This window comes from Neofelis nebulosa, chromosome 13, assembly GCF_028018385.1.
Source record: "Neofelis nebulosa isolate mNeoNeb1 chromosome 13, mNeoNeb1.pri, whole genome shotgun sequence".
Lineage (NCBI taxonomy): Eukaryota > Metazoa > Chordata > Mammalia > Carnivora > Felidae > Neofelis > Neofelis nebulosa.
The window spans coordinates 18,184,705-18,203,778 of NC_080794.1; the positions used below are offsets into that span (position 1 = coordinate 18,184,705).

General features: G+C 39.5%; 1 protein-coding gene across 2 annotated transcripts in view; it reads right to left on the reverse strand.

The window, feature by feature from the left end:
* Positions 1-1,998: 1,998 nt before the first annotated feature.
* ZWINT (ZW10 interacting kinetochore protein) overlaps positions 1,999-19,074 on the reverse strand; it is a 54,615-nt gene continuing 37,539 nt past the window's right edge. The window contains exon 9 of one of the 2 annotated variants that reach the window (XM_058696351.1): positions 1,999-4,157. The gene's annotated coding sequence lies outside the window, so the exon portion shown is untranslated. Of the gene's footprint in view, positions 4,158-7,202; positions 7,728-19,074 lie in introns of those variants that run through there. The other variant, XM_058696352.1, reaches the window with a different exon arrangement.

Genomic DNA, 19,074 nt, shown 5'->3' on the forward strand with positions numbered 1-19,074 from the left:
TAGGGAGTTAGTAAAGATTACTTCTGATTTCTCTGAGACCTAATTAAATCTTTATTCAAGAGGATCATGGAAAGTTCTATGACTCAAAAATGAGATTTATCAATATCCAAACTCCCAATCTTATTTAAAAGAAAGAATGTTTCAAATTATTACTATCACACAAATATATAAAATAGTTGTATGTTTACTTATTCCCACTAATAAATTATAAGCAAGCTGGATGAGAAAAGTATCTTAACTTTTTCTCCAAATCACAAAGTACCTTGTTATGTACAGAAAAGATAGCTAATAAATGCTTGCAGCATTAAACAGTCCTCAAAATATTGGCATTCAACAAAATATAGTTAACCCAGAAATGAACCTAAATCTAGTTTATTCCTCTTTTTAAATTTCTCAAAACACTCTGCAGTCATCTATAGAATCATTGTAAAGATCAATTCTCACTCTTTAGAATTAAAAAAGAATGCATATGTGAGATATTTTTTCCCATGTTCAATTCTTAATACACTCAGTGCCTGGTAGTAAATGTTTGTTCAGGATCCGCCTCAAGTCAGACCTGTACTTACCAAACATCTCCATTCAGATTTACCTTATTATACCACATATGTCATCCATTTAAGAAGCTTTCAGTGTATTTATTATTGCACTAGACAATTCAAAGAGTTTTCTGTTGAAAGCACCAGCTTCCGTGTTATTTAGAAGATATTTCCTATACTGTCATATTCTGTTATTCCCGTAAGTATTTTTGTACTTGTTCTTCTTCTGCGCATTGTTGTTCCTCGCTGTTAGGAGGCTGAAGAAGGAGATATATACATTTGCATCACAGCTACACAGGAACTCGGTAGCTATTTTACAGTTAACATAATTCTTATATTTTCAAATCTTCTGTGTTCTTGGCTGTATTGGACACAGGATGATACAAGGGGACACAGAGTCTACAAAAGACAAGACCGAATATGATCACTTGATACGAACCAAAACACTCAAATAGTTCTCCACGTGCAGATTATATGATCTTCCAGGGGGTCAGTGTTGCTTCGTTAACTGGCTTCCTTACATAATTGCCATCAACTAATTAAATTTAAAAAAATTTATTGAGCACCTTTTATTGTGCAAATTACTTTCCTGGGCATCGGGAGTGAGATCTGTTTTCAAACAGGGAGTGAATATACTCTCTCCTTTGTTTTAGCTACAATTATTTTCAAAAGATCACTATTATGTCTTTAAGTCTCTTTACATACTTGCACATTTTCTTGTGGCCAAAGCTTGGGTATTTGAGAAAGTCCAGCTTAGTTTGTTGAGGATGTAACAGGGCAAAAAAGTTGACAGGTGGACTTTTTCTTTTCCTGTCCAACCATCCACTGTGCCTCCAGCAGTTGTTAACAGGCCAACGAGTTGAGTGAAATTCCCAAGACGACACGTGGAGCATGTTGCCTAGTGCCGGGCGACATCACAGGAAGCCCATGAAGCTGTCCATACTCTCAAGGCGACTGCCATTACTTGTTACTACAATGGAGCACTTAATTCGGGGTTATGCATTACTTGAGTGAACTAGGTGCCATTGGGACCCACATCCCCATGTTATAGATGCTATAACGCCCTCCCCTTTATAGATGGGAGTGTTCTGGAAGTAAACGTGTAAAGGGCAGGCTGCTAGACCTCAAGTTTCTAGCTTAGACTCCAGCTCTGTGCTCGGCTTCTGGTAACATACTTGCTTCTGGGTCTGGAGCCAGAAGAAAATGAGCTGGGGGTCCCACAGTGCCCAGATACCCTATTCACAGTACATCGTGTTAGACACACACACACACACACACAAAATCTATTCTTTACCCACTCGAACATGAAATAGTTCAAGGAAAATCGAATCAAACTATACTCTGTGTGATATTAGAGCTATTGTCAGAGAACAGCCTGGAGAGTTTGGGGAAGAGTGTAGTTTCCTTCCTGACCTGAATTCCAGCAGAACTATCTGGCAGCTGGAACAATATCCCTACGAGAAATACTGGATGTCTGCATGGCATTTAGCCTGAACTCAGTGAAAATGAAACTCCTGGAAAGACGTGTCTCTGTCGTGTGTCGAGGCCCAGCGGGTGACAGAGTCTGATAGGATCTGAACCGTTAGAAGAGCTTGCTGTGCTGAGGATTTCCGTACCGAGTTAACTTACTGCCGTCATCTGCTTCCTACGCTCATTTGCAGTAACCAGCTTTGACGGGAGTTCTTACATTGAACACCAGGAAACATGCATCTGGAAGCCAGATTTCTTGTAGTTTTTATAGACATCAATAATACACTATTAGAAAGGAGAGAAGCCGTTCAGTTTTAGTTGTACAATTGAGTCACAATATTTATTATGGATTTATTTTACGTGTATGTTTATGTATTGCTTCACAGTGTTTATTATGGATTTATTGTGTGTATGTTTGTATATGTGTATGTACATGCGTGTACATATAACTTTAGTTTCAGATGGCCTCTCCAACCCATAATTCATAATTTTTCATTGGTCCTGAATTATAGTCAGTGAATTTTTTCCATTTTTTTTTTTTAACATTTATTCATTTTTGAGAGACAGAGAGAGAGCATGAGTGGGAAAGGGACAGAGGGAGGGAGACACAGAATCCGAAGCGGGCTCCAGGCACCGAGCCATCAGCACAGAGCCGGACACGGGGCTTGAAGATCTCACGAGCCGTGAGATCACGACCTGAGCCAAAGTTGGACGCTCAACGACTGAGCCACCCGGGCGCCCAGATATAGTCAGTGAATTAAAAAAAAAAAGATAGAGATTGCTATAAGTGACTGTAATATAGTTTATATATTGATAGGCTTCTGTTATCTGGTAATGAGTTCATCAGTAGCTGTGAATTTTCTATATAATGGAAAGCAAAATCTTTAATGGCCACTACAACAATTTAACTTTTTCAATGAAAAATCCATTATAATAGATTCTTGGTGTTCTTAAGGGAAAAGATCCTGGTAACATTGTTAACCTTACATTTTGTTAACACTTTGATAAGTAGTTAGCCGATCCAATGGGGTAAGGTATATTCTGAATCACTCTACACTTACCAACCCAAGAAAAACAAGGTGACACTGAGTTGTGGGTGGGACGAGTGGGCTTAATCTCTTGCTGTGCCTCCTCCTTGAAATATTAATCTTGCTTAGGTTTTGTGTTTCAGGGAAATGCCAAACACTTACATAGTATTAAGCTTCAAATTAAGCCTTGAATCATAAATTCTACATCTATTAAAACCAAAAGAATTACTCTGGCTGTTTCTCTTCTCTTTTCAATTATTTATTTTTGAACCATGACCTACAAGTTTTAAGTTATGATGGCATAATCTTTAAGTAAGTAAAATGTTGTTACTCTAAACACATTACAGACTGAAAATCGTCAGTTGGGCCATTTGTGAAAAAGAAGGGCTGAGGAATACAGTACTGTACATACATCCTTAAAAATACAGCATGCTTTAAAGAAATTCAGTACAAGATAATCTGAGAGGCACATGTATTACTTAAATTATGATGATCTAAAACAGTATTTCTGAGTATTCCATAAAAGAAAAAAATTAGTTTAAAAATGATTGGAAATACATCAACTAAGAGCTACCACTTTAAGTATGGTGATTAAAACTTCATAACATAGTTAATAAAAAATCTTTTAGAGTCAAGTGCACATGAGTTCAAATTCAGATTTTAGTTCTCCCTTGCTGTATAACACAATATTTCAACATCTCTAACTCTCAGTTTCTTCACGTAAAAATGAAGATATAATTGTACTTTCAACGTAAGGGAGATTGGGAAGTGTTAGAGCTTCATGCATTATCAACAACCTCAGCACTCCAATATCTGCTTACAAAATCATCTGTGTATATCAGATTATGGTAGTTTTAGAGGAAACTATTAAGTAGTAGTAAAGAAGGGATCTAACTTTGTTAACCTTGATGTCTGACCAAGGAAGTAAAATAATATACAAAATACCAGGGTGCCTGGGTGGCTCAGTCATTTAAGCGTCTGACTTCAGCTCAGGTCATGATCTCACGGTCCGTGGGTTCGAGCCCCGCGTCGGGCTCTGTGCTGACAGCTCAGAGCCTGGAGCCCGCTTCGGATTCTGAGTCTCCCCCTCTCTCTCTGTCTCTCCCCCGTTCATGCTCTGTCTCTGTCTCAAAAATAAATAAATAGTAAAAAAAAATTTTTAATAATAATAATATACAAAATATAACTTACCATATGCTTAGAAAATACATGTGAATAAAATAATGAAAACTTAGCATATGTCATTCTACACGACTGCCATATTCTCCCTTTTTTTGGGCACGGTAACTTATTTATAAATTGGTAAGACCCATAGGGCACCTGGGTGGCTCAGTAAGTTAGGCCTCCATCTTTGGCTCAGGTCATGATCTCACAGTTCATGAGTTCGAGCCCCGCATCAGGCTCTGTGCTGACAGTTCAGAGCCTGGAGCCTGCTTTGGATTCTGTCTCCCTCTCTCTCTCTCTCTCTGCCCCTCACCCATTCATGCTCTGTCTCTATCTCTCAAAATTAAACTTAAAAAATTAAATATATATATATGCAAAATATATATATGTGTGTGTGTATGTGTGTGTGTGTGTGTGTGTGTGTAAGACCCTTAGTTCTCAGACCAAAGACATATTAAAAGAGAATTCAACAAAAGAAAAGGAACAGGACTATAAGATTTTCCTATAATCTCTTATTTTTTTGTTTCATTGTAAATTATTTAATTTGTTTAATATTTTTTGTATAATTGACATATAAAATAATATTACTTTCAGGTATAAAACATAATAATTCAAAAAAACCCACGATGATTCCATTTTTATATATATTGCTAAATGATTGCCACAATAAGTCTAGTTAACATCCTTCACCAACATAGCTACAAATTTTTTTAAATATCTTTTTAAATATATTTAAATATCAATTCTCTTAGCAACTTTCAAACATGCAATAAAGCACTATTAACTATAGTCACCACGCGTACATTACACGTACATTACGTTACATCCCCATGACTTATTCATTTTATAACTAGAAGTGTGAGCCTTCTCACCCCTTTCACACATTTTGCCCAACCCCATGACCTGCCTCTGGCAATCACCCAGTCTGTTCTTTGTATCTATGAACTTGTTTTTCCTTTGTTTTTAAAACTGTACATATAATGAGATCATACAGTATTTGTCTTTCTCTGTCTGACTTATTTCACTTTGCATAATGAGCTCAAGGTCCATCCACGTGGTCACAAATGGCAAGATTTCTTTCCTTTTCATAGCTATATAGTATTTCATTGTGTCTCATTTACACACACACACACACATTCAGTTGTTTCCACATCTTGGTTATTGTAAATAATGCTGCGTTGAACATGGGGATGCACATTATTTTTTAGAATTCATTGTCTTCTTTTCCTTCAGGTAAATACACAGAAATGCAATTGCTGGGCCATGTGTTAATTCTAGTTTTAATTTTTGAGGAACCTCCCTACTGTCTTCCAGAGAGGCTGCACCAGTTTGCATTCCCACCAACATTGTCAAAGGTTCCCTTTTCTCCACATCCTCACCAGCACTTGTCATTTCTTGTCTTTTTGATAATAACCATTCTACCAGGTATGAGGTGATATCTCATGGTGGTTTTAGTTTGCATTTCCCTGATAATTAGTGATGTTGAGCACCTTTTCACATACCTGTTGACCATTTTTATGTTTTCTTTTACTTTTTTTTTTGCTATTGAGTTATATGAGTTCTTTATGTATTTTAAATACTAATCCTTTAAGATATCTATAATTTGCAAATATTTTCTCCCATTCCAAAGTTGCCTTTTCATTTTGTTGATGGTTTCCTTTGCTGTGCAGAAGCTTTTACTTTGATGTAGTCCCACTTGCTTATTTTTGTTTCCGTGTCAAATTAAAAAAAAAAAAAATCATCACCAAGATGGATCTCACAGAACTTTTTCCCTATGTTTTAATCCAAGAATTTTATAGTTTCAGGGGTACACTCAAGTCTTTAATCCATTCTGATCTGATTTTTGATTATGCCATAAGACATAAATTAATTGACCATATAGGCATGGGTTTACTTCTAGACTCTCTATTCTGTTCCATTGGTCCATGTGCCTATTTTTATGCCAGCACCATACTGTCTTTTATTACTATACCTTTCTAACGTAGTTTGAAATCAAGGAGCATGATGCCTCCAGCATGTTCTCCTTTCTCAAGATAACTTTGGCGATTTGGAGTCTTTTGTGGTCTTACTATCTCTTCTGGAGAGAATTCTTGAATCCCATCTGTCTGTTATCACGATAGCTAATGAAGGCAATCCGTGTTACAAAGTAAGAATTAATCTCAAACATCCCTGTCATGTAAAATTTTATCAACAATTTTTCTATCCATCCTCATCTGCCAACAAGTGAAAGTAAAATACAATAATGTATATTAATGATGAAGAACTAGGAGACCAGGTATTATTTTTAGTAGTATCCTTATAAGTGTGCAGAATCCATAAAAATTCTCCTAAATAAAAAATAAAAATCACAAGAACCTCTAGGGTCATCCTCTGATTCCTTTCTTGGCTTCACTCTAGATGCTGCTGCTGGACCATCAATGACCACAAAACACTGAAAGAAGATGGGGATGTGAGGCAAGGTCTTAACACCCAGCCAAGCCCATCCAAGCTGGTATTACTATCTATTTAACATGCAAGGTATTGCTGTGGTGATAAGTTAAAAATAATCATTTTTAAGTGAAAGTAGCTAGAGTTTTGCTTTCATTAAACTCATAAAATGGAAAAGACAAATTGATCATCAGTAAGGGATTATGTAAAATACTGAATCCTTTTTTGATTCAGAGACAGGTACCTGAATGAGTGTCTGACTATTTGGCACTGGGGTGTAAGGGGTGTCCTGAAAAGCTGTCAGAATTTGAAGTGGACTGAACACGTTTAGTATAGATTGTGACATTCTAGAAAAGACAGCAATTTATTCCACACAAAAAGACACAGATGTGTTAAGTAGAGAGAAAAGGAGGATGCTGATAAAGATGATGGAAATGATATTAGAACCTATATTGCATTATTTCAACAAATTTATTTATTTATTTATTTAAAATTTTTTTGGATTTTTTTTTTTTTGAGAAAGAGAGGGAGAGCATGAGCAGGGGAAGGGCAGAGAGAGAGAGAGAGAGAGAGAGAGAGAGAGAGAGAGACAGGATCCGAAGCAGGCTCTGCGCTGACAGCAGCAAGGCCAATGTGGGGCTCAAACTCACAAACCACGAGATCATGACCTGAGCCGAAGTCAGACGCTTAACTGACTGAGCCACCCTGATGCCCCTCACCAAATTTACGATGCAGGTATTGATAGCTATTCCCATTGGACTGCTAAAGGACTTATGTCTCAGAGAGGCTGAGTTTTGCCCAATGGGACTGGTCAAATCTAAAAATTCTAAAATCTACCCTTGTAACACTGGCTGGAAGAAGAGTTTGAGTATTTCTATGACAGACAAAAACTACTGGGAAATAAAACTCATATATCCATATATCTTTTTAAAATGTTTATTTATTTTTGAGAGAGAGAGAGAGAGAGCGTGTGCACACAAGTGGGGGAGAGGCAGAGAGAGAGGAGAACACCGAATCCAAAGCAGGCTCCAGGCTCTGAGCTGTCAGCACTGGTAATATGACGCAGGGCTTGAATGCATGAACCGTGAGATCACGACCTGAGCTGAAATCGGGAGTCAGATGCTTAACCAACTGTGCCACCCTGGCACCCCTCCATATATCTTTATGAACTCTGTATTTAACAATGCATATTTGAAAAGAGTATCTGATACAAATGAAAGACATTCCATGCTCATGGATTAGAAGAACCCATATTGTTAAAATTTCCATACCACCCAAAGCAATCTACAGATTTAATGCAATCCCTGTCAACATACCAACAACATTTTCACAGAACTAGGACAAATAATCCTAAAATTTGTCTGGAACCACAAAACACCCTGAGTAGCCAAAGCAATCTTGAGAAAGGAGAACACAACTGGAAAGTATCACGATCCCAGATTTCAAGTTATATTACAAAGCTGTAGTAATCAAAACAGTGTGGTACTGGCCGAAAAATAGACACACAGATCAACAGAACACACAGCCCAGAAATACCCACACTTAGATGATCAATTCATCTATAACAAAGGAGGCAAGAATATACAATGATGAAAAAGCAGTCTCTTCAATAAACAGTGCTAGGAAAACTGGGAAGCTACATGCAAAATAATGAAACTGCACCACTTTCCAACACCACATATAAAAAAAAACACACAAAAAACAAAAATAAACAAACAAAAAAACCCTCAAAATAAATTAAAGACCTAAATGTGAGACCTGAAACCATAAAACTCCTAGAAGAAAACATAAGTAGTAATCTCTCTGACATCAGCAGTAGAAACATTTTTCTAGGTATGTCTCTTTAGGCAAGGGAAACAGAAGCAAAATTAAACTACTGGGACCAGAACAAAATTAAAAACTTTGCACAGCAAAGAAACCATCAACAAAACAAAAAAGCAACATACTTTTGGGAGAAGGTATTTATAAATGATGTATCTGATAAGAAGTTAATATTCAAAATATATAAAGAACTTGTACAACTCAACACCAAAAAGCTCAAATAATCCAATTAAAAATGGGCAGAATAGACATTTTTCCAAAGAAGACCTACGGATGGCCACTAGACACATGAAAAGATGCTCAACATCACTTATCATCAGGGGAATGTAAATTAAAACCACAATGAGATACCACCTCACACCTGTCAGAATGACGAAAATCAACAACATAAGAAACAATAGGCGTTGGCGAGGATGTGGAGAAAGGGAAACCCTTTTGTACTGTTGGTGGGAATGCAAACTGTGCAGCCAGTGTGGAGAACAGTATGGAGGTTTGTCCAAAAAGTTAAAAATAGAACTACCCTATGACCCACTATTTCCACTATTGGGAATGCACTCAAAGAAAATGAAAACAGTAATTTGAAAAGATATATGCACCTCTATGTTTACTGCAGCTTTATTTACATCAGTCAAATTATGTAAGAAACCCAAGTATCTATCCATGGAGGAATGGATAAAGGAGATGTGGTATACACACACACACACACACACACACACACACACGCACGCACACACACTGGAATATTACTCAGCCATAAAAAGAATGAAATCTTGTTATTTGCAACAACATGGAGGGAGCTGGAGAGTGTAATTTTAAGTGAAAAAAATCAGTCAGAGGAAGACAAATACCATATAATTTCACTCATATGTGGAATTTGAGGAAAACACAATGAACAAAGGGGAAAAAAAGACAAATGAAAAGACTCTTAAACATACAGTGCAAACCGATGGTTACCAGAAAGTGTGGTGGGGATGGGGAGGGGAGTGATGGATTAAATAGGTGATGGGGATTAAAGAGGGCACTTGTTGTGATAAGTACTGAGCAATGTATAGACGTGTTGAATCACCACATCATACCTTGAAACTAATATAACACTGTATATTAATTATACTTAAATAAAAAAGTAAAGAAACAAAAAATGAAAAATGAAAAATCAAAAAAGAAGAGATCAACTGGTAATATCAGAATTAATTAATGTGCTTATTTGCCGGCTGACAGGTCACTTTTTTATTTAAATTTCTTACTTCAATAGACTTTTTCTCACCCTCTGAAATACAGAGTAGCTAAGGTAAGTCATTTTGCCACCTAAAGTCACTTTCAACCAGTTACTAAGCAACTGAATATTTGGGGGCCATGCCTGCTTTATGCCTGTTATTTCAGTCCCTACAGGTAAACTATTAACATATAATGGAAATTACATAGTTTTGGCACTTAGGTAGAGCTGGGTCTGAATCCTGGTTGAGACCATCACTATGTTGTGACTTAGAACAGGTAATTTGTCAAGATGAGGCAGGGTGAATGCAAAGTGTGGTACATCCACAATCCACGTCTGGCATTCTTTTGCTACTAAATAGACTCAGTTTTTCTGTCTGACATTCTAACCCCCAGGGAGATAACTCCTGCTTGTAGCCTCACCGCAGTTACTTGGAATCCTTCCTTCTCCATAACTCTTCTCCACCCGATTCTGTGGGAAGCTGGACTGTGACTTCATGCTATATGTGGACTTCTCACCAAGGACCTTGGAAGACTATGATGGCTGTTGATCACCTGAACAATGTCTACCATGATGTTAACCTGAAGCTTCATGGATATGGCATGTTGTTTGATATACAAGAGTCTTATTTTCCTCATCTCTACACAGGAAACAATACTATCAACTCAATGGGTTGTTTTAATTAAATGTCTATCACAAAACATTTATCACAATGTGTCTGACACATAGAGACTATTCAAAATACAATAGCTAGAGTTATAACTGTCTTTAGTATTATACATGAATGGATATTGTAACATTCCTAAACCAAGTTCAGGCCCCTCATGTCCCTTTTTTCTCAAGCCTTAGATGATTAACTGCCGTAATAGAGGGAAATTCCACATTTCAGTAATTTTCCGTGGGCCCTTACTCCACTTGGTTTTGCTTCTTTTTCTTGTTATTCATTCATATTTGTGCAACATCAGACTGTAGCTAATTTAAATAAAGCAATGTATCTTGTACATTTGGGATTGCTCTGTAATTCTCATGGTAGAAAAGAGACTTAGAATATGGTGCCCAGTACAGTGAGACTTTGCCCCACCATAGGCCATCTGAATTTGTTAAAAATAATTTAACTCTAAGTGATACCTTAGATCTTCCAATGTAAACCAACCCTCTTTTATTTTTATTATTTATTTATTTATTTATTTATTTATTTATTTATTTAAAATATAATTTATTGTCAGATTGGCTAACATACAACCCTCTTTTAAAGTTAAATTATAGGAAAGGCTCGGAATAGTCTATTCATGAAATTCTTATATTTCACCTTCATATATTCTCAAAATCTCTGATTCTTTTGTAGCTGACTGAACTCAGCCCCTGGAATTCTGAAGAAGCGCTGCTCTGAGAAAACACAGGGAAGAAGTGATACCCATCCATACATAGGGTTCTTTGATTGGGTGTATGATAAAACCTCTGGATTATTTTAGCATTTGTTCCACAGTCCTAGATATAGAGGCAGTGGGGTAGAGTCTTCGATCCCTTCTATGTCTCCCTTTGTCAGAATGCTTGATCTAGAGCCCTGATGATCTGCTGTCCACTCTTTCCCCCAATTCATGCTACACTGACAATGAGTCCAGAATGCGATGCCTGAGTTCTAATCCTTTCTGAGGGCATATTTTTTATGACTAAATGTTTTATCTCTAATTAGGTTACCTAATGTTTGTCATTGCAAGTAGAAAATAAAATAATGATGAAATTTGAATCTAAAATGTAAAGTGATGGAGATAATTGTTTAACGTATATCTTTAGGTCTTGTTTCCACAGCTGAATGAATGAATCATATTGTACCAAATGAATGTGATTTGAAGACCTAAGCAATGATTCTTAACTGTCACCAGTTAATCAGGACCATGTTAAGAATAATAAGCCCCACTACTTACTGGGATTTAGTGTCCAGACACATAGACTTCAGAGTCTTTGGATTCAACAGGCACCGCCTACAAGCAGGCAAGCTCTGTACAAATCCACCCCGCGACCCAGCTGCTCGACGCAGTTGTGTCATTCAAATTATTTTATTATTTATTAAGAAAAATCGACCTAATACAAAAACTGCTATGTCTTTTAATCTTTGCTCCCATCCCATGATCACCAGTCATATGCTTTCAAGGGAACGTGGCCACGTGAACTGAACTGTAAATCGCATTTACACCATCGCCACTTGGGTGGTATCACTGTAACTAATAAAGCATTCTCTGTACGTTGTCAAGATTACCCTAAAATATTTTAATGTTAAGTAACGGTAAGTTTATGGAGCATATTCTTATATTTTTAGATACATTTTTTTTCAATAAAGTATCCATATTACTTAATTACACAGGTAGCATAATTCCTCCTGCTATGGACTAAATTCTTCCTTGCAAAGAGATGTGATGAAGTCCTAACCTCCACTACCTCAGAATGTGACTTTATTTGGAAATAGGGTCTTTATGGAGTAATCAAATTTTAAAATAAGGTCATTAGGGTGGGCCCTAATCCAATATGATCGTGCCCCTATGAAAAGGAACAACTTGGATATAGATATGGATAGATACAGAGGGAAGATGGTGAAGAGACACAGGGAGGAAACCATATGAAGGCGGATGCAGGGATTGGGGCTATGTTGCCACAAACCAATGAACGTCTGGGGCTGCCAGAAGCTGGAAGACACAACCCCGTGGGGTCTGGATGTAGTAAAGCCCTATCAACACCTTGATTTCATACCTCTGGCCTCTCAAATCGTGAGGCAGTAAGTTTCTGTTGTTGTGAGCCACCCAATTTGTGATAGTTTGTTACTGCTGTCACAGGAATCATACATCTTTCTTCCTTCACTTATTAATTTTATTGTGTAACACTTTGGTAATGAGTCTATTCCTTTATAATTAGAGCCAATTAAGACTTATGAATTCCCTTTCTAAGTGCAAGGTTATGTTCTAAATGTTTTGCATATACAAACTCATTTAATACCTATAACAATCCTTTGAAGTAAATGCCATTATTTTGCCTTTTCCAGACGAGGAGGCAGAGTCACACAAAGGTCAAACAATATGCTCAAAGAAACACAAAAATTTCTTGGATGCATTACGTGTGTTTGTCTTTCATATTGATGGTGGTGTATGTTTCCCATGGACTTCACTTTGCTTGATACATTACCAACCACTCAAAATAAATGTGAATTACTTGGGACTCAGGTTGCTTCATCCAAGTGGTTACAACCTCTCAACATGAACATGTAAACATGGAAAATGACCTCATCTTGTTATAGTTGTCATTCTCCACTTGCTCAGAGAAAGAGACCAATGGAAAGACCCGAAGAAAAGGAAAAGTCAGTCCTCTTTATCCAAGAGGCTATTACTTCCTGCCACTCCTTATGTTTTGATATGTCCCAGACAGAATGGTAAGGCAAGCAGTAAAAAAATTCCTCAAGACTCACTTAGTTTCAGTGAATTTCTTTTGATGCATTGATGTTAAATTTGACTACCAATTCAGGAAGTGTGCCAAAATGTTTCCTTTGTTCCATTTACTCACTTTCAAGAGATGTCAGCATGATATGTCATAGCACACCAGTGTGATCTAAAACACCCTTTTTACATAGCTGTCACACATTAATAATGATTTAAAACCAGTAGAAGAAACTTATTGCCACTAGTAATTCTATTCAACCTGTGTTTGCAAATTATTTGCAAAAGCGCCTCAAAACTGTAAAAAGTCTGAGATTTTGCCCTTCTTTTAAATGAGAATTTACTCCGCCACAGTATCATGAGCATTGGCAGAAGACATAGGACTCCTTGGTCAGAGACACAGGATTTTATGACTCTCAGAAACAGCAGCAGTCAGAATACTAACAGTTTCTTGTGCTGGTTCCCTAGGCGCTAATTCCCAAAGGGCTACAAGGAAAGGGCCAGATTACAGGTGGGTAGAGAGTACAAGAGAGGAAACCTGAAGTCAGATAACCCGAGTGTTTTATAAAGGGCACTAAACATGCCTGCCCTTTGCTCTGGAGGCACAGGTTATCTCTATCTTCCAAGACTGTAAGCAAACATGCCCTTCGCTTTACAGGACAAAGTCATCTCTGTCTTCCAAGGACAGTCTCCACGCAAACATCTTTGAAAAGATAATCAAGAAGAAGTTAGTTCCTCTGCTTACATGACACGCAGAAACACGAGAACCCATAGAGCTGTCTCCCAAAAAGCATGCAATTAATTCATCCTGACTGACCCTTAGAAATAAATGACTTAGTTGATTTATGGAGATCTAGTAATGTATTCGCTCAATTCCATTGACAACTCTGGAGTCAACAGTAATGAGGCTAATGAAGAAGCACATGTCACAGCAGTAAGAGCGGGACAGCAAAACGACTATGTAACAGACACGAGATTAGGAAAGGGGAACGAAATAAGTGGATGTCAGGTCGACGCCACTGGGTCTTCCACTTCTGGCTGAGACAGACTAACAGGGACAGGAATCACCTAGAACGAATGAACAACTACACAAAGACACGAAACAACGGTGGTGAGACTGTATACAACACAGATCGCTGAGGAAGGGGAAATAATGACGGTATCCCCACGATTGCCTCACCTGCTGCCTCAAGGCAGCTCCCAGGCTGTGGCCCCAGCCCAGAAGTCCCCCTGAATTGAGGGGGTGGAGCCGGAAGGCCAGGAGGCTGAGGAAGCCGGGACACACGGTGAAGAATACTGGACAGGAAAGAAGTGAACAGAGAGACACCAGCTTGGGAATGTGACAGTCCTCCTTGTGTCGATGTGTTCTGAACATGTGTGTGAAGAGGCCACTGGCCTCCAGAGAAAGAACCACCGGAACAGAGCACAGGGCGTAACCACAGAGCCACACAGGGCTAAGAACGGCCGGGCCAGAAACAATATTTGGGTGGGGCAAAGGTTTCTTACAGCACCACATGCATGGGCCGTAAAAAGAAACAACTGATCAATCATAATGCATCAACGTCAAGGATCTCTGCTCTTCAAAAGTCAAGGGAATGGAAAAGAAAACAAACCACAAATTATTTTCAGATTGTACATTCAATAAAGAACCTATATCCACAATATATAAAGACTCACAATAAATAAGACAACTAATTTCTCACAAAGAGGCAAATGGTTTGAGCTGGCCCATCAGCAAACAGGATACATGATGGTAAAAATGCACTTGGAAAGATGCTCGACATTAGTAGCTGCAAACCAATTAAAGAGTCAAACTCAAGGACACACCTGTTAAATCCCCATAAAAATGTCTAAAAATAACAAAGCTGCACCAAGTGTCGAGGACAGGGCACAACTGGAATTCTCGTACACGACTGTGGGATTGTAAAGGGGCAGAAACACTTGGAGAAGCTGTCAGCTTCTTCAAAAGTTCCTGACACTTCCATGTAATTCAGCCCCTACAGGAATGGGGATTTACCCTTGATAAATACGAGCACATGTTCACACAATGACCGTACACGAAACGTCACAGCAACTTTACTCGTGGTAGCCAGAACCAGGGACAACCCAAACCACAAGCCCATTAACAAGTGATGGAAGAAGAGAATTGTGACAGGTCCATATAATACATTAAAAATAAAATAAAATAAGCCAAAATGCAACAAGCAAAGGATCCACACAACGTGGTACCTCAAACTGACTACTCTGAGTGGAAGCCAAAGAAAGAAAGAGCGGGTATTACATGATTCCGATTCTATAAAATCCTAGAAAATGCAGGCAAACTCAGGGTGACAGACAGCACATCAGTTGTGCCTGGGGACATGGTCAGTGGCTGGCGAGGTGGGCTGCGAACGAGCAGGACAGTATTCCATGTGGTACGTTCGTCATCGTGACCATCATAGTTTCACCTGTGTACGTGGATGTGAAAAGCAACCGGATAGTACATTCTCAATATGTGTCGTCAATTGCTCATTTGCTCATAAGGTTGTAAAAAATATGGGCAAAAGGGTCCTACAAATAGTCTTGTTGATTAAGAAACAAAATGCAAACAGCAAAAACGGTTCATTTTGTAAAGTTGAAAGCCACAATATCCCCTTTATATATCACTTTTACATGATCTCAGTTTAGATAATACATACATTTTTAAACCAAATCCAGAGGGAAAACAATAGTCGTTTTCCCGCCAAAAGTATTTTAAGGGGATTGTCATGGTGATTTTAGGAAACAGGTGTAATACACATAGATATAATTATGGAATTTTCCAAGCGAATTACTATAAAGGACTTTGGAAACTTAAAGCAGGTAGTAGGATCGTAAAAGCGCCATTGAAATACCAGCGAAGACAAGGGGTCCTTCCCCCCTTTGTAACATAGTTGGCCACGTACTATTTGCCCAAACCGCCTGGAGGTCCGGTGCGGTGTGTGCTGTTTTACCCCTTCATGTTCCTAAATTCTACAAAGCACTAAACAAGGCCAAGCAACACAACAAACTTTGCCGAATAATAATAATGAAAAAGCAAACACTATTGATCACTAGGTAATAGAGACAAAAGTTCACGTTGTCAAGTATATGACACCAGGTTTTTGACAGAAAAGTGTAATGAATATAAATTGTGTAAAAGGAAGTAGGCAGACTGTATTTTTTCGCAGTTTTGACTTCACGTTAAAATTGAGTGGAAGGGACAGATGTTGTCTTTTTCTTTCCAAATAATGTAAGAAACCGACATACTTTTAAAAATATATATATCATAACTGTGAATTAATTAGAAGAAAAACCAGCCTTGAGGCAACATTAGTGGAGGTCAAGGTTTGTAATTTGTGTGAACACATTATAATTTCCGTCCAAATAGTCTTTGTTTGGAGACTCCCACACGGCAAAGTGCTTACTTTGGGAGTATATTTCGATGCTGTTTCTGAGGTCTGAAATCCAAGAACACAACCCATTTTTAAAGTTGCCATTTGCTAAGGACCTTGAAATTCTGATAAAAGGTTATGTGCTTCAGATATATTCCCTTTGAAAAGCCACATCCTTTGAGGTTAATTTTGTTTTATGATTACCTCCTTCTGCTTTTTATAGCTACTTCCAGAACCTTCCTTGGTCCCCCCTCCTCCGTGGTCGCAGGTCACACACCACAGTAAACCCCATGCTCTCCTCCTTCCCCACTCCATCCTAACATCATCTCTGCACTCCGACACTTACGCCCTCGCGACTCCTGCTGACTTAAATCTTCACAGGCTTCATGCTTCTACGTCTCAGCATTTCTGCCCTCGTCCTTCCCCTGACCTCAGGCACCTGCTCTCGCAAACATGCCTGTTTCTCAGGCAGGACACACCAGATGACACGTGACAACATCACCAAACGCATAGCAGCTGGAAACAACAAAAGGTTAATTCCCGTTCTCATAAAAGTTTCCATCAATCTAAGTCTTCAGGGGGGCTCTCTCCCTGCACTTGGTCAACATCCGAGGCCACCTCAGCTCATACCAGGTCCTTTCGCCAACATGACCCTCAGGTTTGTAAATGCTTCAGCCCAGAGGGCAGAAAACCACTCCCAGCTCTTCCTTTGGTCACAGCCAACCACATGGTCATGCCAATCCCCAATGGAAGGATTTGTTGAATCATGCTGTTTTCTTGGTCGAAACCGTAGTTCTGGGTAGATTCAGTCGTTAGCCCACTGCGTATGCATACGTGTGCACCACATATATGCACAACACGGCCAAGCGGAGTAACGTGGCTCCTCGGTGAGGCCATCTTCCCACATCCCGGGATTCAACAGTGCTTACCTGTCCCACACAACATCTACAGACCTCACTCTCTCCTCAAATCTCCAGCATATCCATCGAATTCTCTTTCTCGGCGGATAAAATGCCTATCTCCAGAACCATACGTTTCTTATTTTTTCATAAACCGTAAGGTACACAAGTCACTGCGGAAAAGGGCGACGATACTGCCCCACCGAACAAATAAAAGGCCTCAGAAGAGACCATCCCTCCCTCAGCGCCCACCTCCCTCCTGTGCCCTTCACTGGCCGCCCCCCAGATCCTCTGCACCGAGATCTTGACACTCCCGTCTTTAAATGCTGGCCTCCTTCTGGGTCGTGCTTTTTTCTTCCTACCCTTGCCGAGCACACACACTTACGGTCACAAATGATGTCTACCGCAGAAGCATCCAAGGTTTTATTTCCACGTGGACCGCAACCCGACTGCACACTTGCGAATGCAGCTGCCGACTGTCCAGCCCTGGATCTCAAACCCAACAACCCCTCGTTGAGGTCCTAGAAGGTGGTACACATCTTCACACCACACCACCTGCCATATCTCAGTAAGAGATGGCTTCATGTCTCCAGCTCCTCAACACAACTGTCAGAGCCCCTATTTAATGACTCTAACCAGCACCCCACCCATGATGACCCCCTTTAACCAGCATCACACCCCATGATAATTGCCTTTAACCAGCACCCACCTCATGATAATCGCCTTTAAACAGCACCCCACCCCATGATGATTCCCTTTAACCAGCACCCATCCCATGGATGATCCCCTTTACTCACCATCCCACCCCAGGATGACCCCCTTTAACCAGCACCCCACCCCATGATGATCCCTTTATCCAGGATCCACCCCACGATGATCTCTTTAACCAGGACCCCATCCCATGATGATCCCTTTAACCAGCACCCATCCTATGATGACCCCCTTTAACCAGCACCCAAACCCATGATGATCCCCTTTAACCACCACCCAAACCCATGATGATCCCCTTTAACCACCACCCGAACCCATGATGATCCCGTTTAACCAACACCCACCCCATGATGATCTCCATTAACCTGCACCCCACCCCATGATGACCCCCTTTAACCAGCACACCACCCATGATGGTCCCCTTTAATGAGCACCCACCCCATGATGACCCCTTTTAACCAGGACCCCACCCCATGATGTCCCCCATTAACCTGCACCCCACACCATGATGACCCCCTTTAACCTGGATCCACCCCATGATGATCCCTTTAACCAGGACCCCATCCCATGATGATCCCTTTAACCAGCACCCAACCCATGATGATCCCCCTCCTCAGCTAGTTATCCTCTCCCCAGTGCTGTATTTTTATTCTCAGCACTTTTTGCTGCTATGTTTTATTTATCAGTCTGTTCAACACCTGCACTGAAGTGTAAGCAGCAGAATAGGGCAGAGGAAAAACGAAGTCCTGAGCACACAACTACCACGCAGGGACGTAGGGAATTTAGTGCAATGGGCTCCTCGGATTAGGAAGTGATAGGAGCAAGGAAATAAAGCTGAAAAACAGGAAAAACAAAACAAACAAAAATCACATATCTGCAATGGTATTTTGCCTCAATACTTGTTGATTGGAGTTCACTTCGTATAGTTATGCGTCATATAGAAAATACCAGGAAAGCGAATGGAGTCTAAAACCCAATACCACATTATGCT